Consider the following 18,699-nt stretch of genomic DNA (forward strand, 5'->3'; position numbering starts at 1 on the left):
CAGATTTACATCTCCACCCCTGAAATCTCAACCTTAATCCAGGACAAAATCTCTGCCTGCTTGTCTGACATTGCTTTCTGGATGTCTCAACGCCATCTCACATTAAATATGGCTAAAACTGAACTTCTCATTTTTCCCCCTAACCCTCCTAACCTCTTCCCCATTCTCTGTTAATGGCTTTCATATCCTCCCTGTCTCCTTGGCTCGTAACCTTGGTGTCATCTTCGACTCCTCTCTCTCCTTCTTTGCTCATATTCAACAAATTGCCAAAACCTGTCGCTTTTTTATCTTGAACAATAGCAAAATTCGCCCCTTCCTTTCTGAACACGCCACCAAAACCCTTATTCACACCCTTGTTACTTCTCGCCTAGACTATTGCAATTTACTTCTCACTGGTCTTCCACTTTCTCCTCTCCAATCTGTCCAGAATTCTGCAGCTCGACTTATTTTCCGCCAGAATCGTTATGCCCACACTAGCCCACTCCTCAAGTCACTTCATTGGCTCCCTGTCCACTTCCGTATACAGTTCAAACTCCTCTTGCTGACCTTTAAATGCATCTACTCTATGACCCCTCATTACCTCTCCTCTCTCCCTACATTCCTCCCCATGAACTCCACTCTGAACAAATCTCTCTTGTCCCCCTTCTCCTCCACCGCTAACTCCAGACTTCGTTCCTTTTGTCTTGCAGCACCTTATGCCTGGAACTGTCTTCCCGAACCCATACGTCTAGCGCCTTCTTTGCCTGTTTTCAAATCTATGCTGAAAGCTCACCTTTTCACTACTGCCTTTGGCTCCTAACCGCTACTCATTTGCTCTCCTCCTCCCTGTTCCTCTCTACCCTGTAATTCCCTTGCCTGTAATGTCTTGTCTGTCTGTTTTACTTAGATTGTAAGCTCTTTGAGCAGGGACTGTGTCTCTATGTCAAGTGTTCAGTGCTGCGTGCATCTGGTAGCGCTATATAAATGCTATTAGTAGTAGTAGTTGTAGTATCTCGTGCCTTTTAAAATTCTGGAACAGACCTCGACTCCACCACCCTTTCCGTGAAATAATACTTCCTTAGGTTACTCCTAAGCAGTGGTGTGCTGGTAAATTTTTAACAACAGGCTCTCTCCCCGGTCCACCTCAGCGCCCCCCCCCCCCCCCCCCCCCGTCCACCACTCCTAAGCAGTGGTGTGCTGGTAAATTTTTAACAACAGGCTCTCTCCCCGGTCCACCTCAGCGCCCCCCCCCCGTCCACCACTGTGCCCCCCCGTCCACCTCTGTGCCCCCCAAAATTGCAGAGCTGACTATAGCCAGTGGGGGGGGGGGGGGGGGCAATGCATTACTCTCTCCAGGAAAAAAAAAATTAAATGATCCCAGGTTCCAATCTAATTCATGTTTAATGTGGGATAAAATGCCATAAATAAGTAAATAAATATAAACTTTTAATGTTGAGCACCTGATTCTCAAAGGGAACATATTCCAAACACTGTAATGAAAATAAAATGATTTTTTCTACCTTTGTTGTCTGGTGACTGTTTTTCTGATCATGCTGGCCCAGTATCCGATTCTGCTGCTTTCTGTCCTCTTAACTCCGTTTCCAGGGCTTCCTTTCCATTTATTTCTTTCCTTTCCTCCTTTCTTCTTCATTTCTGGTCCTCAGCTTCTGCCTATTTTCTTCATCCATGTGCAGTTTTTCTTCTCTCTTTCTTTTCCCTTATCTTATCTCCTTCCTCACTCTTCCCTCCCCTCCATCCATGTCCAGCATTTATTCTCTCTCCCCTCCTCTCCCCCTGCCCTCCATCCACCCATGGCCAGCGACCCTTCTCTCCCCTGCCCTCCATCCACCCATGGCCAGCAGCTCCCTTCTCTCCCCTGCCCTGCATGCACCCATGGCCAGCGACCCTTCTCTCCCCTGCCCTCCATCCACCCATGGCCAGCAGCTCCCTTCTCTCCCCTGCCACCCCCTCCCGACTTGTTCCACAAATTCTCCTGCTTCCTCCCTCCCTCCCTCCCGATCTGGTCCCTCACTGACCCTACCTTGGCCATCAAATTCTTTGGGGCAAGCGGTGTTGCCTGCCCGCTGCCATCGCTGACTTTCCTCCGCCGCCCAATCGCGCTTCAAAATGGCCGCCGAGACTTACAGAAGTCTCGCGAGGCCGCCTCTAGAAGTCTCGGTGGCCATTTTTAAAGCACAAAAAGGCGGCGGAGGAAAGTCAGCGATAACTGCGGGCAGGCAACACTGCCTGCCCCGAAGAATTTGATAGTCAAGGTAGGATCGGTGAGGGACCGGATCCGGAGGGCGAAGGGAGGGAGAGCCGGCTTGCCCTTTCCAACAACCTGCTCGCAAGTCCGGCCAAAATTTAACAACCGGATCTTGCGAGCCGGAGCGAGCCGGCTCCAGCACACCACTGCTGCTAAGCCTATTCTCTCTTAACTTTGTCATATGCCCCCTCATTCATTTGAAAAAGGCTCTCTTTCTGTACATAAATGCCCTTGAGATATTTAAACCAGGGGCGTATCTGCGTGGGGCCACAGGGGCCTGGGCCCCCGCAGATTTCGCCCTGGCCCCCCTCCCCGCCGTCAACCCTCCCCCGCTGCTTACTTTGGCTGGCGGGGGGCCCCAACCCCCGCCAGCCGAGGTCCGACCCGCAATCTCCATATTTCGTCTTCCTCCGTGGCCATGTGCTTCAAGGAAGTAACGCTGCAGTGCTGATTCGTTGACTCCAGTTCGGCGTCTGACGTCGCTGCGACGTCAGACGCCGAACTGGAGTCAACGAATCAGCACTGCAGCGTTACTTCCTTGAAGCACATGGCCACGGAGGAAGACGAAATATGGAGATTGCAGGTCGGACCTCGGCTGGCGGGGGTTGGGGCGGAGAGAGGCAGAGGCGGCGGTGGCGGGGGGGGAGGGAGGCAAAAATGTGCCCCCCCTCTCTGGCTCTGGCCCCCCCTACCGCCGGATTCCAGATACGCCCCTGATTTAAACGTTTCTATCATGTCTCCTCTCTCCCTCCTCTCTTCCAGCGTATACATGTTGAGGTTCATAAGCCTGTCCCAAGACCGCTTACTAATTTTCTAGCCGCCCTCTGGACCGATCCCATCCTGTTTATATCTTTCCGTAGGTGCGGTCTCCAGAACTGCACGCAGTACTCCAAATGGGGCCTCACCAGTTTCATTTGGTGTAAATCCTTGCGCTCAAAGTAGAGCACGGATCCCGGCGCTATGCACAATTCTATAAAAAGTTGTCATCCTGGATCGCTATTTATAGAATACCGTTCAGCGCCAATTTTTATTAGTCATCTACTGAATCTAGCCTCAAGTGCCAAACACACTTAGTAAAAGGCCCCACAGTGAGTAAGGTTTACAAGATTCATAAATCTTCCAACAATTAAACTTTCAAAGAGAGGAATGAGTCACCTTCTCTAAAGACCTTTCAAATATTTCTTGAGCAATCAGTGGTCATGTCCTCAACAAGGAACAATTTCCCTTTCACCAGCACTGATCTGTCTGGAAACCAAACTTCTGTACATTATGAGGTGTGTATGAAAAATTAATTTAATCTTATTTCGATTTACTTTGATTTGTTTTTTTAATCTGTTTTTTTATTTCTGTTGATTTCATTTTGTCTTTATTGTGCATCATTGTTTTACAATTCATGTTAACATTTTTAGTGCAAATTATTCTCAAAAATGTGTGTTGTAAAAACTTGCATTCATTAAAATATTTTAGCACATTAAAAATCTTGTGCTGAAATGACAAAATGCTGCAGGGTAGCATGATGCTAATACCTTTTGGGATGACAAAATGACAAAAAACAAAATTTCTTCCTTTTTTAAAGTAATTTCATCTATAAATGAAAGAATAAAGTTTATTGGTGTTTCACTAATGTTTCAAATTGACAGCATACCCTGTCATGCACAGGATTAGTCTAATACTGATACAGAGCCTGCAGCATCTGATATCCATGAGGAAAAGTTCATACACTTTGCACACAGCACATGATCCGAAGAGCCTGGGTGATAGCGCCAGCTCAAGTGTGGAAAACTCCCTTATATGGTAGTTAAGCCCCGCCCAGTGCATCCATGGATGCACCAGGTAGGGCAGAGTGCCACCATTTTGATGGCATACCCAGCAGGAGGGACTAGGCCGCCATCCCTCTTTCTTCATCTAGGAGAAAGTTGGGTTTGGGGGGGGGCTACCGTTGGGCCACCAGGGCTAGTCTTTGGGATGGGGGCATGGCCAGGGGTATCACTGGACCACCTTGGTGTTATTTTCAGGGGGTGGAGTGTCTGGGGTCCACCGGACCACCAGGCCCCTACATCATTGGGGGGGGGGGGGGGTTCTGGAGTCCATCGGACCACCAGGTCTGACTGACAGGTCAAGGCTTCGCTACGGGAAGACCGCCCTTGTCTGGCGCGCTGCCCATTGAGCATTGGGGAGGTATAGTTGATTACCTGTTTAGCATACATTTGCATGCTCATTGGGCACAGAGCCAGCGAGCTTCTTATTTCACGCGCTCGCTGGCTCTGAGCATTCAGTGGTAGTGAATGTGTGCGCTAATGGCTTCTAGTGTCGCATTTGCTTTTGAGCATCAGGGGCCTAAGGATGTTCATCTGGTTTCTGTTAGGAGCCTTTAACTAAAACTCCAATTTCCACATGAAGAGGAGAGCACAGGCACCGTTTTCAACACGTTTCCCTGTCCTTTACCAAAGGCAAAAATCTTTTCATAAAGGGAGATCAGGACTTCCTAAACCACACACGCCTTCATACGACTGTCTTTCAAGATCAGCCTCTGTCCATTACATGTACCCCTTGGGCAATATGAAGTCTCTTTTAGTGGGACAGGCCTGAGAAGAGTGAAAATGACAACACATTACTCCTTTGTACTACACGCTCCATTTGTGTGGTTCAACGGAAGAGAAAAATACGTTCCGACTGACAGAGGCATCTACAGTAATTGAGGACAAGAGAACTATTGATGCACCAAACTATAAATAACTGCCTGGATATTTAAATTACAGCTCATATGAAAACTGCTTGACTGAAAGTACAAGAATCGGTTTTAAAGTTTCAAGGAGGAGCCCCATTGATTACAGCAGGGGGCTGACAACCAGGGAAGCCTGGTTCAAATCCCATTGCTGTTCCTTGTGATCTTAAGCAACTCATTTAACCCTCCCTGGACTCAGGCAACTTAGGGGTCCTTTTACTAAGGTGCGCTGAATCATGGCCTGCGCTAGTGTATATGTGTGTTTTGGACGCACGAAGGTCCAGTTTTCAGCACTCCTGTAAAAAAAAAAAAAAGGGCCTTTTTTTTGGCTGAAAACGGACATGCGGCAAAATAAAAATTAACGCGCATCCATTTTGGGTCCGAAACCTTCCTGCCACCCACTGACTTCGCGGTAAGGTCTCACGTGTTAACTGGGTGGTAATAATCAGCCCATACACACTGACAATCACCGCCCGGTTAGCACCGTGCGTTGTAAAATTTAAAAAAATATTTTCCAATGTGCATATTGGACATGTATAAAAAATGAAATTTACCACCCGGGTGCTAACTCCGAATTGGCATGTGTTGGATGCACGTAGCCACCTACACGGCTTAGTAAAAGGGCCCCCATGTAAACTGCGTTAAGCCCTCTTATTTTGGGGATAAAGCCGTCAATAAGAATCTTGTTGATATTGAATGGAAAACAGGTATGAGGATGTTATAATGCCGTTGTATCACTCCATGGTGCGACCGCACCTTGAGTATTGTGTCCAATTCCAGTCGCCGCATCTCAAGAAAGATATAGAATTGGAAAAGGTGCAGTGAAGGGCGACTAAAATGATAGCAGGGATGGGGCGACTTCCCTATGAAGAAAGACTAAGGAGGCTAGGGCTTTTCAGCTTGGAGAAGAGACGGCTGAGGGGAGACTAAGACTAGGGGGCATGCAATGAAACTACAGTGTAGTAAATTCAAAACAAATCAGAGAAAATCTTTCTTCACCCAACGTGTAATTAAACTCTGGAATTCGTTGCCGGAGAACGTGGTGGAGGCGGTTAGCTTGGCAGAGTTTAAAAAGGGGTTAGACGGTTTCCTAAAGGACAAGTCCATAAACCGCTACTAAATGGACTTGGTAAAAATCCATAATTCAAGGAATAACATGTATGTTTGTACGTTTGGGAAGCTTGCCAGGTGCCCTTGGCCTGGATTGGCCGCTGTCGTGGACAGGATGCTGGGCTCGATGGACCCTTGGTCTTTCCCAGTGTGGCATTACTTATGTACCTATGTCTATAAAATAATGAATGGAGTGGAACGTGTAGACATGAATTGTTTGTTTACTCTTTCCAAAAATACTAAAAAAATACTAGGACTAGGGGGCATGCGATGAAACTACAAATAGGAGAAACTTGTTTCTTCACCCAACGCGTAATTAAACTCTGGAATTCATTGCCGGAGAATGTGGTGAAGGCGGTTAGCTTGGCAGAGTTTAAAAAGGGTTTGGACGGTTTCCTAAAGGACAAGTCCATAGACCGCTACTAAATGGATTTGGGAAAAATCCACAATTTTGGGAATAACATGTATAGAATGTTTGTACGTTTGGGAAGCTGCCAGGTGCCCTTGACCTGGATTGGCCGCTGTCGGGGACAGGATGCTGGACTTGATGGGCCTTTGGTCTTTTCCCAGTATGGCATTACTTATGTACTTATTGTTGAGATTGATTAAAACAATGGCTTCATGCAGGACACAATGAAGCATTTTGCATTAGTTTTGCCATTTGCCTGCGCTAACTGTGCAGTATTTATTGTTTTTATTTTGGTGGGGGGAGGGGGCTTGTCAAGGGAGGAGAATGGCTGTGAAAGTACTATACAACTAGTGTGCTGATCCTAGCGCATGCTAACTGAATAATGCTAACATGGAGGGAGCTCTTAGCAGCCACCTAAGGAGTTGGTAAGGACTCCTGCATGAATTGTTTCAGTGGCTGCGGGATAATGGCATCATTAGCACATAGCCGGAGAAAGATATAATTGAAAAAGGCCAAATTTATGGCTGTACTAGAAATGGACTTAGAACATGGGAAAGTCCCACATTAGGATGCGCTAAGGGGGGAAATTCCATATATGGCACCTTAAAAATCAATTCTATAAAACCATGCAGTTAGTGTGATAATATAAACTACACCTAAAGTTATGCATACTTTATAGAATACACTCACATACCAATCTTGCAAAAAAAAAAAAAAAAAAACTTAGGCACACCGATTTAGGCCACCTAAAACCAAGTTGTTTTGTATTTAAGTCCTTCGCAGCTTGGGTAGTACAGATTTAGATAAGATCATGTTGATTTGGATGTATTGCTAATTGGTAAGTCGATCAAGTCTGTCATGTATCTCAGGGCTTCACCGTAGATGATTTTGTGAACCAGGGTGCAGATTTTGAAGGTGATGCATTCTTTGATTGGGAGCCAGTGTAGTTTTTCGCGGAGGGGTTCTGCGCTTTCAAATTGCGTTTTACAAAATATAAGCCTAGCTGCCATGTACAGGTATGCCACATGAACTTGATCTTACCACAACATCACCCTGTATTTGTTCACACCGGAGCCTGCAAAGGCCTCTCCAGTATTATGTAAGCCACATTGAGCCTACAAATAGGTGGGAAAATGTGAGATACAAATGTAACAAATAAATAAATACCTAACTTAGGCGCACATTGGGTGTATTCTATAATAATGTGCATAGTGTTTTGAAACATCTACAACCCGCCCAGTTTGTCTTTATATATAGTGGGGTCCTCAAGCCTGATTAGCTGGGCTTTCAGGTGATTTTGGCAGGCAATTGAGACAGGAAAGTCCGTTGGTCACGAATTTGAATTCATGACCAACAGACTTTCCCACCAGAATTCAAATTTGTGACCAACGGACTTTCCTGTCTCAATTGCCTGCCAAAATCACCTCAAACCCCGTCAATCAGGTTTGAAGACCCACTACCGTTGGTCAAGAATTTGAATTTTAAATTCATGACCAACAGACTTTCTCACCAAAAATTAAGTAGAGGAGTGTGGTAGCCATGTTAGTCCACTCTTAAGGTTATCAATAGAAATCAAACAAAATAAAACATGGAAAAGAAAATAAGATGATACCTTTTTTATTGGACATAACTTAATACATTTCTTGATTAGCTTTCGAAGGTTGCCCTTCTTCGTCAGATCGGAAATAGGCAAATGTGCTAGCTGACAGTGTATATAAGTGAAAACATTCAAGCATTACTATGACAGTCTGACAGGGTGGGAGGATGGGGGTGGGTAAAACCATAAAGAACTCCCAACAGAAAGGACTTAACAAGGATCTGGGGTTCCTAGCCCATTATAAACCATAAAGCTGTATGTCTCTGTTGATCACCCCACCCCTCACCTATCCACTCCCATCCTGTTAGAATATCAATGATATGTTTTGATGTCCCCATGCATACCTCCTACCCACCCCCATCCTCCCACCCTGTCATAGTAATGCTTGAATGTTTTCACTTATATACACTGTCAGCTAGCACATTTGCTTATTTCCGATCTGACGAAGAAGGGCAACCTTCGAAAGCTAATCAAGAAATGTATTAAGTTATGTCCAATAAAAAAGGTATCATCTTATTTTCTTTTCCATGTTTTATTTTGTTTGATTTCTATTGATAACCACCAAAAATTCAAATTTGTGACAAACGGACTTTCCCGCTACAATTTCCTGATGAAATCACCTTAAACCCTGTCTATCAGGTTTGAAGACCCACTATATAGTAACATAGTAGATGATGGCAGAAAAAGACCTGAACGGTCCATCCAGTCTGCCCAACAAGATAAATTCATATGTGCTATTTTTTATTTGTACCTGTCCTCTTCAGGGCACAGACCGTATAAGTCTGGCCAGCACTATCCCTGCCTCCCAACTACCAGTCCCGCCTTCCACCATCAGCTCTGGCACAGACCATATAAGTCTGGCCAGCACTATCTCTGCCTCCCAACCACCAGCCCCGCCTCCCACCACCGGCTCTGCCACCTAAACTCGGCTAAGCTCCCAAGGATACATTCCTTCTGAACAGGATTCGTTTATGTTTATCCACGCATGTTTATATAAGTGAAGACCCACTATATATAGAGAAACTGCAGACCTCACAGAGCACCCTGAAGAAAGCCACAGCACGATGACTAAAATATCAGTTCCATTTATTCAGACGCGACAAGACCTGGACAACTGCAACAATCATGACACCAGCCACGGACACCTAAGAGAACATTAGCAAGGGATGACTTACATTACTATATGGGTGATTCAAGTTGAATAAAGATAAAGTGTTATCATGAATATCAGGCTGGCAAAAGACGAAAGATTCAAAGAAGTAGTATCTAAAGCTTCGTTCACTCAGTTGACAAAAATCAGTATTTGGATTATAGATTTGTTGCTTGCAGTTTCCAAATCCATGTTCAAAGCAAGTTGTGTGTCACTTCTCTGTCTAAATGGGCTCGAAACCAGAATCCTTGGCCTTCACAGGTCGCAATGACCACCAATAGCTTAGGTTTTCAGGATACTCTTTGTGAATATGCATGAGAGATATTTGCATACAATGGTGGTAGTAGGCATGCAAATCTCTCTCATGGATATTCATTAGGAATATCCTGAAAACTAGACCTATTGTTCGCTCATGAGGACTGGGAGTGAAGACCAAGGACCTAAGGTGTACCTGAGACAATGGAGGTTGAAGTGCTCCCCCATGATCATGATCACAAAGAGCATCATTTTAAATGTTGCTTTCCCTGGCTCACAATTTACCTCAGTACCCACCAAGTCTCTCCTCTACTGCTTATGCTTTTCAAGAGTCACCTTAAAATACATTCCTCATTCTTTGTATGGTTTGCAAAGGGATTTATTCTATACCAGTTACCATTTGCATATGGGGAGGAAAGTGAGAATTTAAAAACCTGTAGCCCAGAATAAAAAACTGGGCAAGAACTGGGATTAGTTAAATCCTCAGCTACAGAGCAGTGGTCTGTACAGAGTTGGCTGCGGTGAAAGCGAGTCTTGTGCCCCAGAAATAGAAATGACAATTTTCCCCTATTCATCTACCTCTAATGCAAGCAACAGAAAAGTATTTTCATCCATGATTCTGCTACCTTGCTGAGATGTTGTCCATGTTTTGCAAGCTTTCCTATTTATTATGAATATCTTTTGTTGCTCTCCTGATCCCCCTGATTCTTCTAATCCTATGTACTATCTCTGGCATTCCTAATAAATTTTCTGCAGGACACAGAAAACGCCGTCCTCCTCCACAGCCAAAAAATGCTGCTGCAAAGCTTTAGATGCTGCTCATGAAAAGAATGCCCCAGTGAAAAATGTAAAGCTACCCTGCTCTCATCCTGCCTCTCCACCATGTTTTCTTCTCTCACCCTCATCTTCCACCTTCTCTTCATTTCAGTTCTGATATTTTGTTATCTACACAAATAACCCCCCTCCCCCATCATAAGACGACATTTTCCAAAGCCAGGAAAATAATTTATACTTGTACATTTTGCTCCCTTTGTACAGATTCAGGGGCAACATTCCTAGGATCATGCTTTGAATGTGCCTGGAAAATTGCACTCCATGGGCCCTGTTTACTAAGGTGCACTAGTGTTTTTAGCGCATAGGAAAATTATGGGCATCTACACAGTTAGAGAAAGACAAAGTGGGAAATGGACCAATGACTTCAGGACAACGGGACTATGGTGGTATAACAAGAATAAACTTTATTGTAGACTCGACACAGTACTGTGTTTCGGCCACAGGCCTGCCTCAGGAGTCTTGAGCAGACTTCACAATGCTACGTTGACTGGCAGCATAGCATTGCAAAGTCTGTTGAGTAAGCTTGGGAAGCACTTATGTAAGACCATCCAGTAATTGATATATTTTTTTGGATACTGCTCAAGACGAACCAGTTATTCAATAATTGATCTGCATCACTCAAGACTCCTGTTATACCACCATAGTCCCGTCATCCTGAAGTCATTGGTCCATTTCCCACTTTGTCTTTCTATATTTGCACCCCGTGGGATTTTGTGTTCATCCACTCCGTGGACAGCCTTCCCATCTACACAGTTAGCAAATGCTTAGCGTGCATTAAAAACTACAGCTAGTAAACAAGGCCCTTAGGTTGTATTCCCAAGAGTATGGTGGTCATTTAAAAGGCTTGTGTGAATAGTGATTAAAAAATTCACTAAGGGCTGGCTTCATAGTTGTGTGCTGTTAAGGTCTGCACTGGGGGGGGGGGGGGGTCTTTTACTAAGCCATGGTAGCGTTTTTAGCTGGCGGTAAACACCAAGAAACCCATTATATTGCTATGGTTGTCTCGGTGTTTACCACCAGCTGATTTCTACCACGAGCTACCATGGTTTGTAAAAGAACCCCCTAAGCTAGTATTCTGTGAAGGATGCTCTGCACAGAGAGCCTTTTACATAATACTAGCATAGCGCACTTCCTGGGCCTAACTTTTGGACGTGAGGACACACGCCGGCCAGACGTTGGTGTAAATCCTGGCACTCAACTGATGGCAGTTAGGCGTGCAAATCCAAGTATTCTATAACATTGCATACCCCTCTTGAGGATGCAGTGTAAAATTTAGGTGCCTGTGTTATAGAATAGGGTACATGGCAGATGCACATGTAATCCCCTAATTCGTGCCAATTAACTCCAATTGATTAACAACTAATTAGTTTCTGTGCAACCTTCAAAAGCTAATCAAGAAATGTATTAAGTCAGTGATGGCGAACCTTTCAGAGACCGAGTGCCCAAACAGCAACCCAAAATCTAATTATCGCAAAGTGCCAACAGGGCAATTTAACCTGAATAACAGAACTTTAAAAGCATTTGGCATGCTTTTGAAGAGACAACTCCCTCCCTCCCAGTTCCAGGGTCCCCCCTCCCTTTGAGTTCCAGGCCCCCTCCAAATTTTAAAAGTCATCTAACCTCGTCGGGGTTAGGGCGGCAGCCGCGGTAAAAAGTATGCAGGCTCGGCTCGGTGCTTAGTTCAGTTTTCCCTTCTCTCTCAGCTCTGGTCCTGCCTTCATTTCCTGTTTCCGCAAGGGCGGGACCAGAGCTGAGAGAGAAGGGAAAACTGAACTAAGCATCGAGCCTGCGGCCTAGGAGAGTGAGTGTCGGAACAAGGAGTAATGTCTCCTCTGCTCCAACACAACTTTGAACTGCTAGCGCAATCCCGCCAGCAATTCATAGCGGTAGTACGACTCTGGCTGAGGCGACGGCGCACATGCCAACAGAGAGGGATCTGCATGCCCTCTCTGGCACTCATATCAATTCGCCACTGTATTAAGTTATGTCCAATAAAAAAGGTATCATCTTATTTTCTTTTCCATGTTTTATTTTGTTTTATTTCTATTATGCACATCTGGGATCTGCTCCCACATTTGGGTATGTCCACATGTAAACTTGAAACCTGCACGGTTTTAAAGGGCACATGTTACAGGCATGGGTTGAGGGGGCCTGAAAAGTGTTTCCAGTTTTGCAGCTGCAATATAAGAAGTTGGCGTTTGCAGGTACTCTGGGGCATGTGCAAGTGTCAGATAACCTGCTCATTTGGACCTGAGCTTTTCAGCGGTCATTCAGGAGGTAGTGCTGCTGATCTCTCTAGTACAGTGGTTCCCAAACCTGGTCCTGGAGGCACCCCAGCCAGTCAGGGTTTCCGGACATCCACAATGAATATTCATGAGAGGTAGTCTCAGACTTGTAAAGAACTCATTTTATAGTCACTAACTCCCAATCCATGTGTGCTGGCATTAATGAGTCCCTTAAACATTTTAGCCTTCATGAGTGGAGCTGGGTAAGAGAAGCAATCAAACAATGAAGCAAAGAAAGCATAATACATATAAGCTGAACCATGGACTTCAGATCTAAAAAAGGTGATATCTCATTTCTGAATTTAATGAGATGAAGCACACATCCAGGTAAAATGTGACAGAGATCCTGGGAATTTACTCTGTTACAAACAAGTACTCTTTTTAGGGATGTGCATTCATTACCATGCATAAAAATATATAGTGCATGCAAATATGATTTAACCTATGAATAAATGTGCAATCAATATGTGCATATTAAAACATTCTAATGAAAGACAATTTGTAGTAAAACAAATGTGTGAAATGAACAATAAAAATGCACACACACAAAAAAAAAGTCTGCAAAATCCCAAAATGAACCTAAACTTTTTGCCTGGGCAATTTATATTCAGCCTCTATCCAGACTTGTCCTGTGGTACAGTTTGATTTGTAGCTGATTAACTCTGTGAAAGAATTCTTCCTGAATAGGTAGAGGTATCCCAATAAATCATTTATAGAAACCAGGATAAAACATTGAGGGCACCTTTTACCAAGCTGTGGCAAAAGGGGGCCTGCACCGGGGTTGGGTCATGTTTTTTGATGCATGCTGAGGCCCCCTTTCACCGCAGTGGGTAAAAAAGGTAGGTCTTTCTTTTTTTCATTAAATAGCTGTGCGGCAAGTGAAGCACTTGACGCGATGCCATTTGGGGGGGGGGGGGAAGCCCTTACTGCCACCTATTGAAGTGGCAGCAAGGGTTCACGCACTAACCCAGTGGTAACCGGACACCATGCGGCACCTGCCCGATTGCACACCGGCACTATAAAAAAAAATTCTTTTGTAGCGCCGGATATGACACAAGCTGGAGGTGGGAACTACTGCTGGGCTTCTATGGTAGGCTAGCAGTACTTCCTTTTTAGCAAGCGGTAAGCCCGCGTTGGGCTTACTGGTACTTTGTAAAAGGGGCCGAGCTTTCCACCTTTTCGGTTGTTAGCTGCAAAGCAAGATACCATAGTAACAGAGTAACAGTCCATCTCATCTGCCCAGCAAGGTGGTCAGAGTCTTAGATCTGTTCCGTGCGGAACACGCAATTTACCTCTTCTATGCCTTTGTTAAGGGATGTCCAATACCTGCTGCTCGGTGCAGTCTACACCCCTCTAGGTCATTTGTTTTGCTTTGATCCCATTCTCTTACTAGATAAGGATCAAAAGAACAAGAACAAAAGTGTTGCCATACTGGGACAGACCAAAGGTCCATCAAGCCCAATATCCTGTTTCCAACAGTGGCCAATCCAGGTGACAAGTACCTGGCAAGATCCCAAAACAATACATTTTATGCTGCTTATCCTAGAAATAAGCAGTGGATTTTCCCCAAGTCCATCTTAATAATGGCTTATAGACTTTTCTTTAAGGAAGTTAGCCAAATCTATTTTTAAACCTCGCTAAGCTAACTGCTTTTACCACATTCTCTGGCAACAAATTCCAGTTTAATTACATGGTTTTAAATGTACTACTTTGTAGCTTAACTTCAGTCCTCAGAATGCACTCAGTCAGTGGGATCAGTGGGATTTTCAGGATATCCACATTAAACGTTTGCAATAATTGAAAGTGAAATTTTTTTAAAAAAAGTTATTATTCAAAGACATTGATTACACTGTGTTATTTGGACAAAAAGATGCAAAATGTTTCAGAGTTTTAAATACCATGGATCCTTAGTGTTTATCCCACACCTTTTTGAATTGTTTAGTGGTCCAGCCCAGTGTTTCCCAAGTCGATCCTGGAGTACCCCCTTTGCCAGTCAGGCTTTCAGGATATCCACAATGAATATGCATGAGATTTGCATCCAATGGAAGCAGTCAGTCTCGTGCATATCATTGTGGATATCCTGAAAACCTGACTGGCAAGGGGGAACTCCAGGACCGACTTGGGGAAACCCTGGGCTAGCCCACCAGCTCAGACACTGAGCGAACAACAGGAAAGATTTTCTCATCCGCTACTGTGGGTCAGTGTCACAACAACCACCCATCCTAGGATTTGTTGCTCAAGCAAGCTCCTCCTGTCACATGCTCTTCTTCCTTTCAAGCTGTGCCCTGAGGTGCAATCTGCTGCCCTAAATACCAACCTCCAAACCCCCGAAAAGCACACTGATCTGCCAAAAGAATAAAGCTGGCAGAAAAGACTGGGACACACTTCGGCCTTTTAGTTTTTATTATGTAGCATTTTCTCTGCATTTTACACACCTTTGCACACTAATGAATTGAGGGCATTTAGTAAGGGGGGGGGGGGTCTTTTACTAAAGATTAGCTATGGGCCCTGCTGCAGATAACAAGTTAATCTTTAGTAAAAGACCCCCTCAAAGCCAGGGGCAGAAGAATAAAGCGCTGTTGACCTGTGTGTCAGCGCTCGAACAGAACTGACATCTCATTGCCAGCTGCTACTAGTTTGGGAAAACAAGGAATATTTAAAAGATGTCTAACGCCTGAAACACGTTGCTGTTCCCTGTTTGCACGTTGTCTTGATGAACAAAAAACTGAAGTATACAGGACAGAAAGCAAAGCTTTCTATGACAAAGTATGGGGAGATTTGCATAAACCACAGAGGATATGCATGAAAGATATTTCTTTCGGTTCAGCTTGAAATCGGTAACACAGCTGTACGAGAAAAGTCAACTGAGGCCATAGGGGCCAACTTTTCACAATTGCTGGGGGTGCTAGACCCAACAGAAGTTACCTCTCCCTGGACACAAGAAGGAGTTTGTTCAATATTGGGGGTGCTGAACAACCCCCCCCCCCCCCCCCGGGCTCCTTTGACTGAGGCTCTCTCTTAGCTTTCTTGCAATCTTTAAATAATGCGCCTTCCTGCAAGTACAATACAAGCGCCCTCCCCCTTGAATAAAGCCATGTGCAGTCATGGAAAGGAAACACTTGTCTCTTAAGGGGGAATATTTTCAACATTTTAACTCCCAGGTCTTGCAATGTTCCCCTTCGTTTTCCAAGCGATTCGGCTTCCTTTAGTCCAGAAACTAGCCGTCTAGTTGTAATTTCAACAGATGTAGCCTTTAAACAGAAAAAAATGAGATAGAAACATAGTTTTTACCTTTTTCGTGCGAGCATAATCCAAAATATGAGACGAGTTAAGCGCCTGCTTTTTAGCACGTTCTTGGCAAGTTTTGCTTGGGACACGTTTTTCTAACTACTAGCCATGGTCCTCTGCAGATTTCTGTCCAGCCTTCTCTCTTCCAATACACTGGGAGGGGGGGGGGGGGGCGCAAAAAGATGCTTTCCCGAAATGCAGGAGAAAAAAAAAAAACCTAAAGCGTCTGGACAGAGTCCCAGAAATGTTGATGTGAGTTTTCTTTCTTGTCCAGCCTTTTTTCCTACATTCTCCCAAGTGTCAAAAAAAACCCAACAACCCTCACAGCTTTGGTAAAAATGAAGCTTGCTCTGTATTTCCAGCCCCTGCATCCCCCAGGAACCAATGAATGAGAAGCTATTTAAATTCTCGGTGCTTCTCCAGTCTCCCCTCCCAATTGCTCTTGGCTTCCAGGTGAAATGGTTTTCTTTTCTTTTATTTGCTTGACACCAGGATTTCTCTTCTAAAATTTCCTATAAACCACACCTGCCCCTCCTCCCCACCCACCTTTTTTTTTTTCAAACGGTGACTTCCCCTGGCATCCAAGAAAAACAAGCCAACATTCTTCATCCAAACCCTCCTGTTTGAAACAAAACAGAAAGAGTCAGGTATTATATAAAAGACACGATATGAAGAACTTTAAAAAGAGATTTCTTTAGTGCCTGCATGAGAACATTTTGATCAAAATCCCAGTTCAAGCAATGCAAGTTTCTAGCAGTGTCTCCAACTGAGATTTGAAAGAAACAGCTTTTATTAAACATTTCTGTTTAAAAATAAACATTTATTTTTAACATGGCTGTATCTTTGCCAGGGTACTTGCACATGGAAACTGTAATTCTGGGTTTATTTTCATTCCGAAGAGGGCAATTTTCAAAGCCAGTAGTTTGGGTAAATACCCAGGTAGCTTCCCTTTGAAAATTAGGCTCAAATTTTGCATGATAAAAGTAGGGGTGATTCAAAATTGTGCCAGAAGGAGGCAGAAGTTTATTTGGCATTCAGTCCTCTCAAACTAAGTAGAATAAAAATCTACAAGACAACCGAAATGTTTAAAGCAGAAATGCCAAAGGTTTTTTTCTCAGAAGGCAACTTACCATTATGCCTTTCTGAATTTTACAGCCGACTTTTCCGCTCTCACAGGTCTGGAATGAATACAATTTTATTTTTATTTATTTATTTGTTACATTTGTACCCCACATTTTCCCACCTATTTACAGGCTCAATGTGGCTTACATAGTACCGTAAAGGCGTTCGCCAAGTTCGGTAGAGAAACAAATGCATGGTGATGTTGTGGTCGATTAAGGTTCAGGCACAATGCAGATCCAAGAGAGGAGGGGTTATTTTGTGTCCATTATGAGCTTTGGTTTTGCTGTGTTGCAGAGTGTAGGCATTTATGTTGGGTCGGTAGGGTAAGCCTTTTTGAACAGGTTGGTTTGTAGTGAAGTTTAGGTGATCATGGATTGTTTTCACAGCTTTTGGGAGTGCGTTCCATAGTTGTGTGTTCCATAGGAGAAGCTAGATGCATAGGTTGTTTTGTATTTTGCAAACTCCCATTTACACATTGCTATTGTACCAATTTGTGATAATTCTCTTGCTGCAGGATTCTGAAACTAAAAGTGGTGATGTGAGGAATGTCTACGGAATAGCCATAGGTGGGCTGGGGCCCACCCACTTAGGTCTCAGGCCCACCCAACAGTAGCACACATTTAGCGGTAGCTGGTGGGGATCCCAAACTCCTCCAGCTGAAGACTTCCCCGTGATGGTAATGAAAACGCTACTCTCCACGATACCGGCTCCTGCACATGCTCAGTTTTCAGCGCATTCTTGCTGCAGATTGCCAAGGTGGAAAGAAGCGTTTTCCCACCAGCTGAGATATTTTTTTGGTGGCGGGGAGGGGGGATAATACTTGGTGCCCACCCACGTCTTGCCTAGGCCCACTCAAAATCTGTTTTCTGGCTACGCCCCCTTGGCAAGATGTTTGGTAGACCGTTTCCTTCTATGTGCTGACATGGCTGCAGATAAGGTGGCCTCCACTCTCCATTTGGTAAGCTGGTTTCTGGGTGATTTAGATGCTGACATTGTAAATTCATGGGCTGACAAGCTGTGATGCCAGCATCTCCATAAGTTGAGGGCCAGCATAGCATTAAGTGGCATGGATGCTGGGAGATTATGACCCCTGGTTGCAAGTGAACTTTTTCACAAAACACAAAAAACTCCATTTCTATATAAGAACATAAGAAAAACTGGGCTGAGTCAAACCAAAGTCCATCGAGCCAAGCATCCTGTCTTCAACAGTGAGTCTGAGTCACACGTACCCAGAAGATCCCAAAAAGTAGACCTTTTTCCATTAGCTCCATTCTAGGGATGGACAATAGCTCTCCAAAGACTACTTGCCTATTATAGACTTTTCCTCCAGGAACATGTCTAATCCTCTTTTGAATCCTGCTATACTGGCCACCATGATCACATCCTCCGGCAAAAGATTCCACAGCCGAATTATACGCTGCATTTAAAAACTTTCCACAATTTCATACATACTAGTTAGTTTCTTGAACAACCCTCTTGATTTTGTGTTCTTTTCAGGTTATACAAATGTTCCCTATTTATCTATTTCACCCCATTCATAATTCTATAAACTTCTATTATATCCCCTCTCAATGATCTTTCCTGCGACCTGAAAAGCCCTAACCTGTCTAGCCTCCCTTCATAAGGGAGGTGTTCCTTCCATTTGATCATTTTCTCACCCTTCATTCTATCCTTTTTGA

The 18,699-nt window shown here is 44.3% G+C and overlaps 1 protein-coding gene across 5 annotated transcripts in view; it reads right to left on the reverse strand.

Moving 5' to 3' along the window:
* The window catches only part of COL7A1 (collagen type VII alpha 1 chain), a 260,266-nt gene extending 244,090 nt beyond the window's left edge, over nucleotides 1-16,176 (reverse strand). For all 5 annotated transcript variants that reach the window (XM_030206399.1, XM_030206395.1, XM_030206397.1 and 2 more), the window contains exon 1: nucleotides 15,902-16,176. The gene's annotated coding sequence lies outside the window, so the exon portion shown is untranslated. The remainder of the gene's footprint in view (nucleotides 1-15,901) is intronic.
* Between the last annotated feature and the right edge of the window lie 2,523 nt (nucleotides 16,177-18,699).

The sequence above is a fragment of the Microcaecilia unicolor genome, chromosome 6, assembly GCF_901765095.1.
Source record: "Microcaecilia unicolor chromosome 6, aMicUni1.1, whole genome shotgun sequence".
Taxonomy (NCBI): Eukaryota; Metazoa; Chordata; class Amphibia; order Gymnophiona; family Siphonopidae; genus Microcaecilia; species Microcaecilia unicolor.